Source organism: Nicotiana sylvestris, chromosome 4, assembly GCF_000393655.2.
Source record: "Nicotiana sylvestris chromosome 4, ASM39365v2, whole genome shotgun sequence".
NCBI classification, from domain to species: Eukaryota; Viridiplantae; Streptophyta; class Magnoliopsida; order Solanales; family Solanaceae; genus Nicotiana; species Nicotiana sylvestris.
Genome location: NC_091060.1, coordinates 115,062,443 through 115,074,619, shown reverse-complemented (window position 1 = coordinate 115,074,619; position 12,177 = coordinate 115,062,443). Strand labels below are relative to the sequence as shown.

Here is a 12,177-nt window from a genome sequence, read left to right as displayed (position 1 = left end):
TTTGACATATGAAGAAGAACCAATTCAAATCTTAGCGCGGGAGATAAAAGAGCTTAGAAAAAAAAGAATCCCATTAGTGAAGGTTCTTTGGAGAAATCATTCAGGCGAAGAAGCTACCTGGGAGCGAGAAGAGGATATGCGAGTTCAATATCCACATTTGTTTCGGGACTAGTACAAGGTAAATTTCGAGACGAAATTTGTTTTTAGGGAGAGAGAGTTGTAACACCCCAAAATTTTTACAATATTTGCATTCTTGATTGAGCATTTTTTTTAACGAGGAAATATTTTACTTTGCACTTCCTAAATGTGAAATGGTCAGTATATGAAAATTTCTTACTTACGTTGTGTTAATATTGGCAAGGAAGTTCCATGGTGTTGCTATATGTAACACTTAATATTATTTTGACGAGTTGTTATTAAATATAGTATATAATTAAGTTTTGGGTTTCCAACCTTTTGTATTTATCTAAGAATATTTAGTAGTTGAGGAATCATTTTATTTCATATCTATCCGTAAGCTCCCTATTCTTCTACTCTTCCGAAACAAAAAAAGAAGAAGAAATATCTACCCCTCTCTTTCTATCTCTATCTTTCTACTCTATCTCTCTATCTCTATCTCTCTCTATCTTTCTCCTCTGTAAGAACAAGAAGCTGAAGGTTCATCAAAAAAAAACCCATGGATTTCTACTAAATCAACACACAAAATTCGTTTTTGGTGAAGATCAAGTTGCTCCTCTTGGTAAGTTTCTATAACCCGTTTTTATACTAGACATCTACTAGTATTTTCTACATATCTTTTTGTACAGAGCTCCGATTTAAGTGATCTAGGACTTTCTGGAAAGTTATTTCATAAATCTACAACTCTTATGAAGGAATCAAAATCTAGTTTTGTTGTTATGTACCTGAAAAAGAGTCAGAAAGTACAAGGCAGGTGCTGTCCAGATTTTCAGTTCTTGAAATACTCCATGTACTGCTGTTAGTAAATTTAGCATAGCTTTTTGTTCAAAATTGATATGGTGGTTATTCAAGATGTTCTGAAACGGTAAGACATAGATCTACAACTTTTATGAAGACTATAAAGTCTAGTTTGTCCGTATAGATCTTCAAAACGGAGTCACAACATAGAACAGTGATACTGTCCAGAATTTCTGTTTCAAACGTTTTTGGGTAATTTTCACCAATATCATGTTTAGTTGACTTGTTAAATCACTGAACTTATTTAGATATTTGATTATGTATTTAAGGTATATAAACCCTTGAAAAAAAACGTCAAAGGAGAAGTGTTTGAGGAAGTGGACAGATTTGGTTTGTTTACGGCGTAGACGATTCGAACGTCCCCAAGTTGTGATTGAACTGTTTTATGGTAAAACACCAAGGTTTGTGTATAAACTTGTACTCTTTTTGCTTGCTGGAAATATGTTGAAATAACCTGATATTTTGTTTTTATTGTCTTCAATTTATATTGTTTTATTCGTATTATATTAAGTCTTGTCAGAAATTTGCTAAATCGCCCATTCGTACGGATTGTTTGATCATTTTGCATTCTTGTTGGGACTTTGTCCTTCTTGTGGCAGTGATTTGGTCACTCACTTGGCATGCCTCTTGATTCGGATCTTTTGCCATCTTGACTTTGGATTTGTAGTTCGTCTTGGATTATGGAACTTGTCCGTGTTAAGTACGAACTAGGAAGCCATTTTTAATATGGTTCTTGATTCTCTTGTCTATTGGGTTTTGACCCTACTTGATTTGGGGCTTCGGTCCATCTTGATATTTGATTATGCTTAGTGTGATGGCATGACGTACATATTGGGCGAAAAATGGATAATTGGTATACTTCCTTAAATTGATAGTATACACTTTCTAGACTCTTGAGCATTGTTATTAATATTTGGAAACACTTCAAAGTTTGATATTGGTATGTTTGATATATTTGTTCACTTGTTTTAAATTATGTTAAATTGAGCTAACTATGACTGAAAAGGGGAATTGGAGAATTTAATGACTCCAAGCCTAAAGTTTATACACCACTAAGCTTTATGCTTAGCGATAGTTGTTTTCTATCGTAGGAAATGTTCGGGATGAAATCTGAAGATGGTCAGGGTAAATTAGTCTTTTGGAAGAACTTATGAAGATCACATTTGCATATGCACCTTGGTTTTGCATAGTTTTGGGACGTATACATGATGTACAGGATATACAGAATATATACATATATATGCATATATATATATATATATATGTCACACTTATGTTATTTGGAGGCTTGTTGGTTTTTAAAGACCAAAAAAAATCTTGTAACTTGAATTTGTAACCTACTTTATTGTATTAGGGTATTTTAATGACTCAGGTCTTGTAAATATGTAGAAAAGGAGAAAACTAGTTTCCCTTTCTTTATACCCGATAGTTTAAAATTTATGTATAATACAAACTTGCAGTGATTTTGAATGAGTGTATAAATTTGTTAGAAAGTTGTTTTAATCTCTTGATCGCTCAAGAAGGGTTATATCACCCTGTGTTAATATTTTGACATTGTATTTTATGTTAAATAAAATTATGGTGTATGTTAAAAAAAATATATTGCACTTTGAACCTTTTCGCATGGGCCTATTTCCGCTACTAAATTACTTTTGATATTTTTATTAATATCTCTTTTAATATTTTGTTAGTAGGGAATTAGATTTGTTTCTTAAGTAGTAGCCTCCCAAAGGGGTTGCTACAGGGCGGGCCTCAAAAGCCTTAACATCGGCCATGTATTAGGCCACCATCTCTTCAGCATCAGCCCTGGTTGTCTCCGACTCGGACCTTGCTATTTCAAGCTCCTTTCCAAGGGTATCTCGTTCAGCAGCAGCTGAGCCCAGTTGATCTTGAAGGTCCACAATTTGTCGAGCCCGTGCTTCAGCCTTCTCTTTCGCCACTCGGAGTTGGACCTCTACTGATTCCAATTGCTCCTGGGAAGTCTCCTTCTCCGAAGCCAATTGGTCCATTTTTCTTTTCCACCCTTCGGCCATGGCCTTGACCTTGTTTATCTCGGCTCGGAGTTGGTCGATCCTGTCAACCATCTATTGGGCCTATAAGGCTTGGCCGCTAGTCTCCATGTCTAACTTGTCATAACTAACTTCAAAAATGTTTACCTGTTCCACCAGGTCAGCATGCTTCTTTTGAGCTGCGTCCAACTCAACCCGAAGACTCTTGACTGCTTCTTCACGTTGCTTGCTGAGAAGCTTATACAAGTATCTCTTCTCAGCAAGCTCTTTGACCTCAGCCTCGAGCTGGTTAACCTCATCCCAGTACCGGAGAAAACTTTCATGATGAAGTACTGAGGCCTACAAAAATGTAAAAAACAAAGGGCATGAGAGATATCAAAGACTAAAATCCGAAGATGAAAGAGTGTAATGACGCCTTACCCGGTTCAGCGCCTGTTCTTCTTCGTTGAACAAGCATGACATGCCCACCTCATTCATTTTCTCCTGGTCTTCTTCGGTTACCAGGCACCGGGGGTAGCTAGCTACTCCAGTGAGGGTGGAAAAAAACCCGGACATCCTCGGGGATGGTGATGATTATTGACCGTTTTAGGCCAGGATCCATGCTCAGGGCAAGGAACCGGTTGACTAATTTTGGGCTTGAGTTCAGCTTGTCGACCTCGGAAGATGGGTTTTTCCTCGGCACCTCCAAATCACCCAACCCAGAGAAGTCTTCTAGGGCGGTTGAGTCCACACCTTCAAAAAAAACAACGGAGGGACCCTTCGTTAGATCGCTCATTCACCGCTCGGGATTCGTCGAACATAGATTCGGTGAACGAAGACGACCCCAAAATTTCTATGACACCGAGAAGAGCGGAGCCGGCGTCTCAAGAGGCCTCAGCCCTCATTTCTACATCGGCTTCCCAAGCTTGAGGAAGATCGACCTCTATTGTTTCCTCCTCGGCTGAGTCACAATCGAATATATGAAGCAGTTGTCTCGGAGGGAAACTCTTAAGGAAATTGATGCCCATGGTTTCGACTAATTGGCTGAGATTGAAGAAGCGAAAAGGCTCGAGGCCAAGGCCAAGAAGTTGGTTGAACCCGAGGGTGAGGAAGGTTCTGAAAGCTCCGACGACTAAGAGGACGGAGAAGACCCCAACGGCTCTGGTGACGAGGCGGGTTTTGGTGAAGATCAGGCGTAGGTGCCTTAGGAATCTTTGGTTTTCTATTTTGTACTTTGTTTATTTATTTTGTTAAGACCGTTTTCATTGGCCTTTGTAAAATTGTTTTGGAATGTATATATAAGTTTTTTTTCCTTTATAAGGTTTTTTTTTCTCCCTTTTGGCAATTTTTTGAGTCTATTTTTTTTAGCACCCTTTCGTAATTGCAAAGATTTCAAATACTTTAGCATAGAATAAAACGTAACAATAAGTTATTGTTCTGAGGTTCGAACAAGACTTGTTCTCGCTGTAAATTTCGTTTGAAACTCACGGGGGCTTAGAACAACCAGAAACATCCCCCGAGATAAGTGTTTTTACACTATAATTTTGCCGAGGGTAACCTTTGAACCGGTTTGAAATTTTTGAAGGCTTATATTTTGATTACGGGCTTCGAATTTCTCCGAGCCGTTTTTAGGGTGACCGTAGCCTTTCAAGTTCGGGAACTACCTAATAGGCTTTGTACCTCCGGGCTTTGATAACCCGAGTAGTCCGAGTTTATTTTGGATGACAATCCCCGAGTGGGGGTGATTTATTCCTATGCGCAATATACAAGATTGTAAGTGTGTACAGGCTTCGTGTTATGGCTTAGGCGGTCTATGCAGGCACGGTTCATTTGACCGTTTGGCCTTTACAGTAAATGCTATCCACCGAGCCTAGATTGTTCAAGCACAAAGTTTCCTTCCTTGCTAAAAATCATCATCCGAGGGTGATGGCTCCTAGTATTCAAGGTAGATCATTGAGAGGGCTCGGATATTATTAGCTTGACCATCGACTTCGGTTCATAATCGGTTTTTTATTCTAAGTTAGCACGATCCTTGCCGGAAAACCCATTTGGGACAAAATAGGTTCAAGGGAAAAAGGGTGTAACGCATGCTTTCAGGCCTAACAACGACATCGTCCTCTAGCTATTGCCTACAAATGTTAGTCCAATTCATAATATCTATATATATTAAAGAATGAACGGGGTCATACCTTAGCAATAGTATCATTTTAAGTGAGTCATGTTCCAGTTGTTTGGTAGCCGCTCATTGTTTCCTGTTTCGAGTTTGTATGAACCTTTCCCGGTAATCTCAAAAATTCGATATAAGCCTTCCCAATTCAGTCCTAGCTTCCCTTCGTTTGGGTTCCGGGTGTTCAGTGTCACCTTTCACAATACCAAATCACCGATATTGAAGTGTCGAAGGTTGGTTCTCCGGTTATAATACCTTTTGATCCATTACTTCTAGACGGCCAACTGTACGAGGGCGGCCTCGCGCTTTTAATCCAATAGTTCCAAGCTCATTTTCATGGCCTCACCGTTTGAAGTTTTGGTCGCATATCAGAACATAAAAATCAATTCTCCCACCTCGACCGGTATTAGTGATTCGTCACCATAGACCAACGAAAACGGGGTGGCCACGGTACTAGATTTTAAGGTCGTATGGTACACCCATAGGACTTCGGGCAAAATTTTCTTCCATTTTCCTTTGGCATCGGTTAAGCTTTTCTTAAGGTTTTGAAGTATGGTTTTGTTTGTAAACTCCACCTTCCCGTTCCCTCTAGGGTGATAGGGTGTTGATAAGATTCTTTTGATCTTATGGTCTTCAAAAAATTTGCTCACCTTGCCGCCAACGAACTACTTCCAATTGTCGCATACGATCCCGGCCGACATTCCGAACCAACATATTATGTGGTCCTAGATAAAATCGGTAACTTCCTTTTCCCTAACCTTTTCGAATGCCTGAGCTTCAACCCATTTCGAAAAATAGTCAGTAATAAATAGTATGAATTGAGCCTTACCGGGTGACCATAGCATGGGACCAACGATGTTCATTCCCCATTTCATGAATGGCCAAGGTGACAAGACTAAATGTAGTAGTTCCCCGGGCTGATGGATCATTGATGCAAGTCGTCGCATTTTTGCACGAACTCCTTTGCATCTTTCTCCATGTCAATCCAGTAGTAGTCGGCCTTGACTATCTTACGAACCAACGATTCTGTTCCCAAATGGTTCCCACAGGTGCCTTTGTGAACCTCCCTCAAAACATATTCGGTGTCTCCCTGTCCTAAACATATGGCAAGTGGTCCATCAAACATTCTTCTGAACAAGGTATTATCTTCAGACATGATAAACCTAGCCGTCTTCGTACGTAGAGCCCTCTACTCTTTAGGATCTGAGGGTAGCTTCCTGGTCTTCAAGTAATCTATAAACTTGTTTCTCTAGTCCCAGGTTAAGCTTGTCGAATTTATCTCGGCATGTCTTTCTTCCACCACTGATTTCATGAGTTGTACGACCATCCCCGAATTGAATTCATCGTCGTCAACCGATGACCCCAAGTTAGCCAGAGCATCAGCTTCTCTATTTTGGTCCCGGGCTACGTGTTGCAGGGTCCATTCCTTGAATCGATGCAACGTTACTTGTAGCTTATCCAAGTATCTTCGCATTCCTTCCTCTTTTACTTCGAATGTCCCATTGACTTGATTCAACACAAGGAGGGAATTGCATTTAGCTTTGATCACTTCAGCCCCCAGGCTTTTAGCCAATTCGAGACCTACAATCATGGCCTCATACTCGGCCTCATCATTAGTCAATTTCATAGTTCTAATAGATTGCCTGACTACATTACCTAAGGGCAGCTTCAATACGATGCCGAGTCCAGATCCTTTTGCGTTCGATGCACCGTCTGTAAATAGGGTCCAGATCCTCGAAGAGGTCCTCGAGGTTAACAACAGTTTTTTCTCGACACCGGGTATTAAGGTCGGCGTAAAGTCGATCACAAAATCTGCCAAAATTTGAGACTTGATGGCGGTTCGGGGTCGATATTCAACATCGTACCCGCTAATTTTCACGGCCCATTTGGCCAATCACCCTGAGAGATCGGGTTTGTGCATTATGTTTTTCAACGGTTAAGTAGTCATGACACATATGGGATAGCACTAAAAATATGGCCTTAACTTCCTAGAGGCGTTTAGCAAAGTGAGCGCCAATTTTTCCAGGTATGGATACCTTGTTTCGTCCTCGCCTAGAGTCCTACTAACATAATATATAGGAAATTATGTACCTTTTTCTTCCCGGACTAAGACTCCGCTTACCGCTATCTCGGGTACCGCTAAGTACAGGTACAGTTGTTCGTATGCCTTCAGAGTATGAAGCAAAGGTAAACTTGAAAGGTACCATTTTAGTTATTCCAAAGCTTGCTGGCACTCCGGGGTCCATGAGATGTTATTCTTCATTTTCAATTATGAGAAGAACCGATGGCTCTTATCGGAAGAACTTGAAATTAACCGACCCAAGGCGGCTATGCGCCCGGTTAGCCTTTGAACGACCTTTGATATTATCCACCACGGTGATATTTTCTATGGCCTTGATCTTGTCGGGATTGATTTAGATTCCCTAGTTGGACACCGTGAATCAAAGGAACTACCCGGACCCGACTCTGAATGACCATTTTTTCAGGTTCAGCTTCAAATTATATTTTTTCAGTATATTGAAGGTTTCATGCAAATGTTCCAAATGGTCCTCTGCTCCTAGGGACTTAACTAACATGTCATCAATGTAAACCTCCATTTATTTTCCTATTTGTTCTTTGAACATCCGATTTACTCATTGGTAGGTGGCACCAGCATTTTTTAGTCCGAATGACATTACGTTATAATAATAGGTGCCATATTTAGTGATAAAGGAAGTCTTTTCTTGGTCGCCCAGGTCCATCCGGATTCGTTTGTACCCGGAGTAGGCATTGAGAAAGCTGAGTGTCTCGTGGACGGCCATTGCATCGATCATGTGATCGATGTTAGGCAAAGGAAAAGAGTCTTTGGGGCATACCGTGTTTAAGTCTTTATAGTCTACACACTGTAAGCACGTGATTTTTGCCCTATATGAGAATTACTCCCAAAAAATTCAAAAATAAAATGATTTTTCTTGGTGTGCCATTTTTGTGATATTTTGTGACATTTTGAATAATTATTTGTATTTGTTTGTGCATGTTTATTTGCTAAATTAATAAAAAAATACAAAAATATGTCGCCTTTCGCATGTAGGATTTAATTCTACAATTGTTAGTAATTAAATTTGTTTTACAAAAAATAAAAATTTCAAAAATAGGCATCGTTTGCATTTTTAGCATTTAATGTCCAAATATACAATTTTATGCTTAATTATTACTTAATTGTGCGTTAATTGTTATTGGGAGTTATTTTGCGCTTTTATAACTTAATTTAGTTCTTAATAATAGTTTAAGTATTTTTATAATTTAGTTTTAGAAAAATAAAAGAAGAAAAGAGAGCGAAAATATAAAGAAAGTCGGAATTAGGCCTCTTCTTCAACTTCAAGCCATAGGCCCAAAAAATGGCCCAATCTTCCCTACGACCCAGTCCATTTCGAACTGGGTCGACCCAGTCCATAACCCAACACCCCTATCTTACAAAACAAAACAAAAACAAAACAAAAAAAGAAAGAAAGAAGGGAAAACCCTAAAGAGCTAACCAACCCGCCCCCCCCCCCTTTCTATCTTTCTTCTTCTTCTTCCTCAAGAAAGACCCCTCCCATGGCTGCCCTTTACCCTCCATTAGCACGTCCTAATAGACCAGTTGTTCAAGCTTTACCTGCTCCGACCATGGATGACCCAGCTGCGTCTTCATCTCCTTCGTCAAGCTCAAAACTTACTTGACATCCATGGTTGCCAACGCTACGTCGAATGCTTCTGTCTCCGAGCTGCTGCCTCACGCCCATCATCTTCAACACCAAGCTCCCCGCGACTGCCCGTCACAGCTTCTGCCTCGTCAACTCAGGCAGCCATGGCTGCCATTGCATTCCATCAACGTCGAACAACTAATTTGGCTTGCCATTGTTCGACGACCAGCTGTTGTTGCTCCCCTATGCTTTACGTTGTTTCTTATCCCTCCCTCGACAAACTGTTGCTGCTACTCGTCGCAGTAGTTCCCTATTACCTGCTTCTCCATCGTCACTGTAGCAGCAGCTGCGTCCAGCCATAGGATCTCCGTCGCGATGCAGTTTCCTCCGAGCTGCTGCTGCCGGCATCCGACTGCTGCTGCTGCTCGTCGCGGCAGTAGCTACGGGCTGCTTCATCTTCTCTTCGTCTTCGTCGTCATTTGTTCGAGCTTTGGTCGAGGCTCGGACAGATTTGTTTACAATCAAAGTTCTTCGTTGATTCATCTCCGGTTAGTTGTTTTTGAGTTTTATTTTGTCCATATTTCGTTTTTATATTTCTAAAAGTTAAAATCGTTAAATATTTGATTCTTGTTTTGTTCGTTGTTTATCGTTGAAATCATTTTTTCTAGTTTGTTCATGTTCATGTGCTTTGTTAAAATTAATTTTCAGATTTCAAAATAGAAGTTTAATTAGTTGTTTTCATGTTTATTTCATGTTTGTATTATTGTTTAAGTAAGTATTTGTTAGTTTGATGTTTGTTAGATTCAAATTGAAATTTAATCAACTATTTCTTCAATTTGTTTCATGTGTTTATGTATTGTTAGAAATTGTTAATATTGTTAAGTTCAAGTTTAAGTTCATAATTGTTTCTTCGTCGATCTTGTTATTTGTTTAAAGAATTTAGTTGTATTAAAGGAATATATTGTTTTAATCGTTTAATCCGTCATGTTTGTTGTCTTAAAATAGATTCATTCATGTTCATACTTTGTTTGGATGATCTTGAATCCGAATTTTGTATAGTTTGATTTCTTGTTTACCATTTATGATTATTGCTTGAATTGTTCTCATAATCTTGTTTTAAGTTTAATATAAGAATTGTTTGTTGTAATGTTGTTAGAGTTGATTTTTAAGTTCAATATGATTGAATTTAGAAATCTTCATATTTTGTTTGTTGTTGTTTGTTGAATCCGAAAATAGGATTGTTTGTTGCTAAAATATTGTTCAATCATAGTTGTTCTTTGTTGTTCAATTCGTGTTCATGTGACTTGTTGTTGAAATGTTGTTAAAATCGTGTTCATGTGATATTGTTGTTATGATGTTCATCCATGTTCATATTGTTGTTTGAACATTGTTAGAAATTGATCATATTGTCTATATTTTGGTTAAGTTTGATTAATTGATGTGTTATAGCTGATGGGTAGTTTGGTAAATTTGTAGTACGTTCAGGGGTAGTTTGGTAATTTCAGTAAGGTCGGAGGGGGTAGTTTAGGAATTGTACATTTTGAAATTGTTTATTTGAAGCATGGGGGACAAAATGAAATGGGGTGGGTTGTGATATGATTATTTAATATAAAGGGGGGACAAGATTTAAATTAAAGGGGAATCTTGCATTATTTTAAATAAAGCATGGGGGACAAAATATAATGGGGTGGTGTGATATGTTTATTTAATATAATGGGGATGAGTGAGAAGATAATGGGTTTGGTAGAGAAAATGGGTTGATTTTAATTGATTAAAAGGTTTATGGGATGTGTTATATATGTGAAGTCTTGAAGACAAATAAAGAGGAAAAGAAAAATACACAGACAGGAAAAAAACGGGAGAGAGAAACAAATCTGAAAATAAGAGAGAGAAAAGGGCTGAACATTTAAGAGATAGAAAATTCTGAAAAATATTTAAGCTTTCAAATATAAAAAAAACTAAAAAAAATATTATGTTTTCTTTTGTTGTTTGAAATCAGAATTAATTGTTGTTTCATAAAAGCTGGAAGCTTTTGTTTTTTTTTTTGGATTACTACTCCACCGGTCTGTTACTGGGTTGTTACTGTTGCTGGGCTATTGTTGCTGTGTTGTACTGATTTTACTGCTGTTGCTGATTCTCATATTCATTTTCTTTGCTTCCAATATCAGGTACACAACTGAAAAGCTGTTTATTGTAATCCGAAATATGAAGCGTGAATACATATGAAGAATGAAAATTTGAAGTTTTAATTTCGTTTTTATTTCTTTGTTCCTTTTGTTGATTGTATTTAAGCTATTTCATGAATTACTAAATAATAACTGGAATAAGAAAATAATATCATAAGTTAGTCTGTAATAAATCAGTTCGGCAAAATAGGTTAATTCACTAGTTATGAAGGCTTCAAGATTATAGGTTGATCATGAACAAGTAGCTAAATTTAGCTAAGACACGAATTTAAATTAAACATCGTAAATTAGGCATTAAGGCATGACTTGAGCTTAAGCAAGATTAAGAGAACGTTTAAGTCTAATAAACTTTCTAATAAGCTTTAGTAATTATGGTTAAATCTAGTTTCAAATGATTGTGAATAATTAATCTCAATAATTTTTTTTTAAAAAAATAACAATGCTGAGTTTTAATCTAGCTATATTTGTTTATTTTGAATATTAGTTGTTGAATTTTTATTTTATTTATAATTTCGAAATTAAGAGTGAAATTTCTTTTTCATCAATATTTGTATTAATCAAGCAATTAGCATGTCATGTCTTCTTAAAATAATAAAAGCTAGTAATAAATTAGGATTTTCTTTCTTTATTTTAGAGACTCATTTTTATAGAAAAATGTAGTCGTTTTAAGATTTGTCCAAATAAATGAGATGAGCCTCGCTTAATGAAATGTATAGATTGCGGGGCCCTCAATAAATGTACATTTAATCGCTTAGAATTAGGGAGGAGCCGTTTTAGCAAATTTCACGGCCCTACCCAAAATAATGATACGCTAGACTCTTTAGGCGCGATTTAATTAATTTTACCTTCTTAAACTCGGATGCGCATTTCATGCGACCCAAATCTAAATCCTAAAACATTGAATAAAAATGTGTTCCGGATTGCGGGTGCATTTCATGTGACGTAATCCAAAGACATGTTTTAAACGATGTTCACAATTTTTTTTAAAAAAATAATAATAATAATAAAGTGGTAAAGAGTTAAAATTGGCACATCGGTTCATAATTGTATTAAAATCAGATAAATAAGCCAAATATGACAATTGAGCGACCGTGCTAGAACCACGGAACTCGGGAATGCCTAACACCTTCTCCCGGGTTAACAGAATTCCTTATCCGGATTTCTGGTTCGCGGACTGTAATATGGAGTCATTCTTTTCC

At 37.7% G+C, this 12,177-nt stretch overlaps 1 long non-coding RNA gene across 2 annotated transcripts; it reads left to right on the top strand.

The window, feature by feature from the left end:
* Nucleotides 1-369: 369 nt before the first annotated feature.
* LOC138889160 (uncharacterized) lies at nt 370-2,448 on the top strand. 2 transcript variants are annotated; one of them, XR_011406892.1, is made up of 3 exons: nt 370-739; nt 1,245-1,376; nt 2,067-2,448. It is a non-coding gene; the product is annotated as an uncharacterized lncRNA (long non-coding RNA). The 2 variants fall into 2 exon arrangements; XR_011406893.1 differs by lacking the exon at nt 2,067-2,448 and adding an exon at nt 1,575-1,980.
* The last annotated feature ends 9,729 nt before the right edge of the window (nt 2,449-12,177 follow it).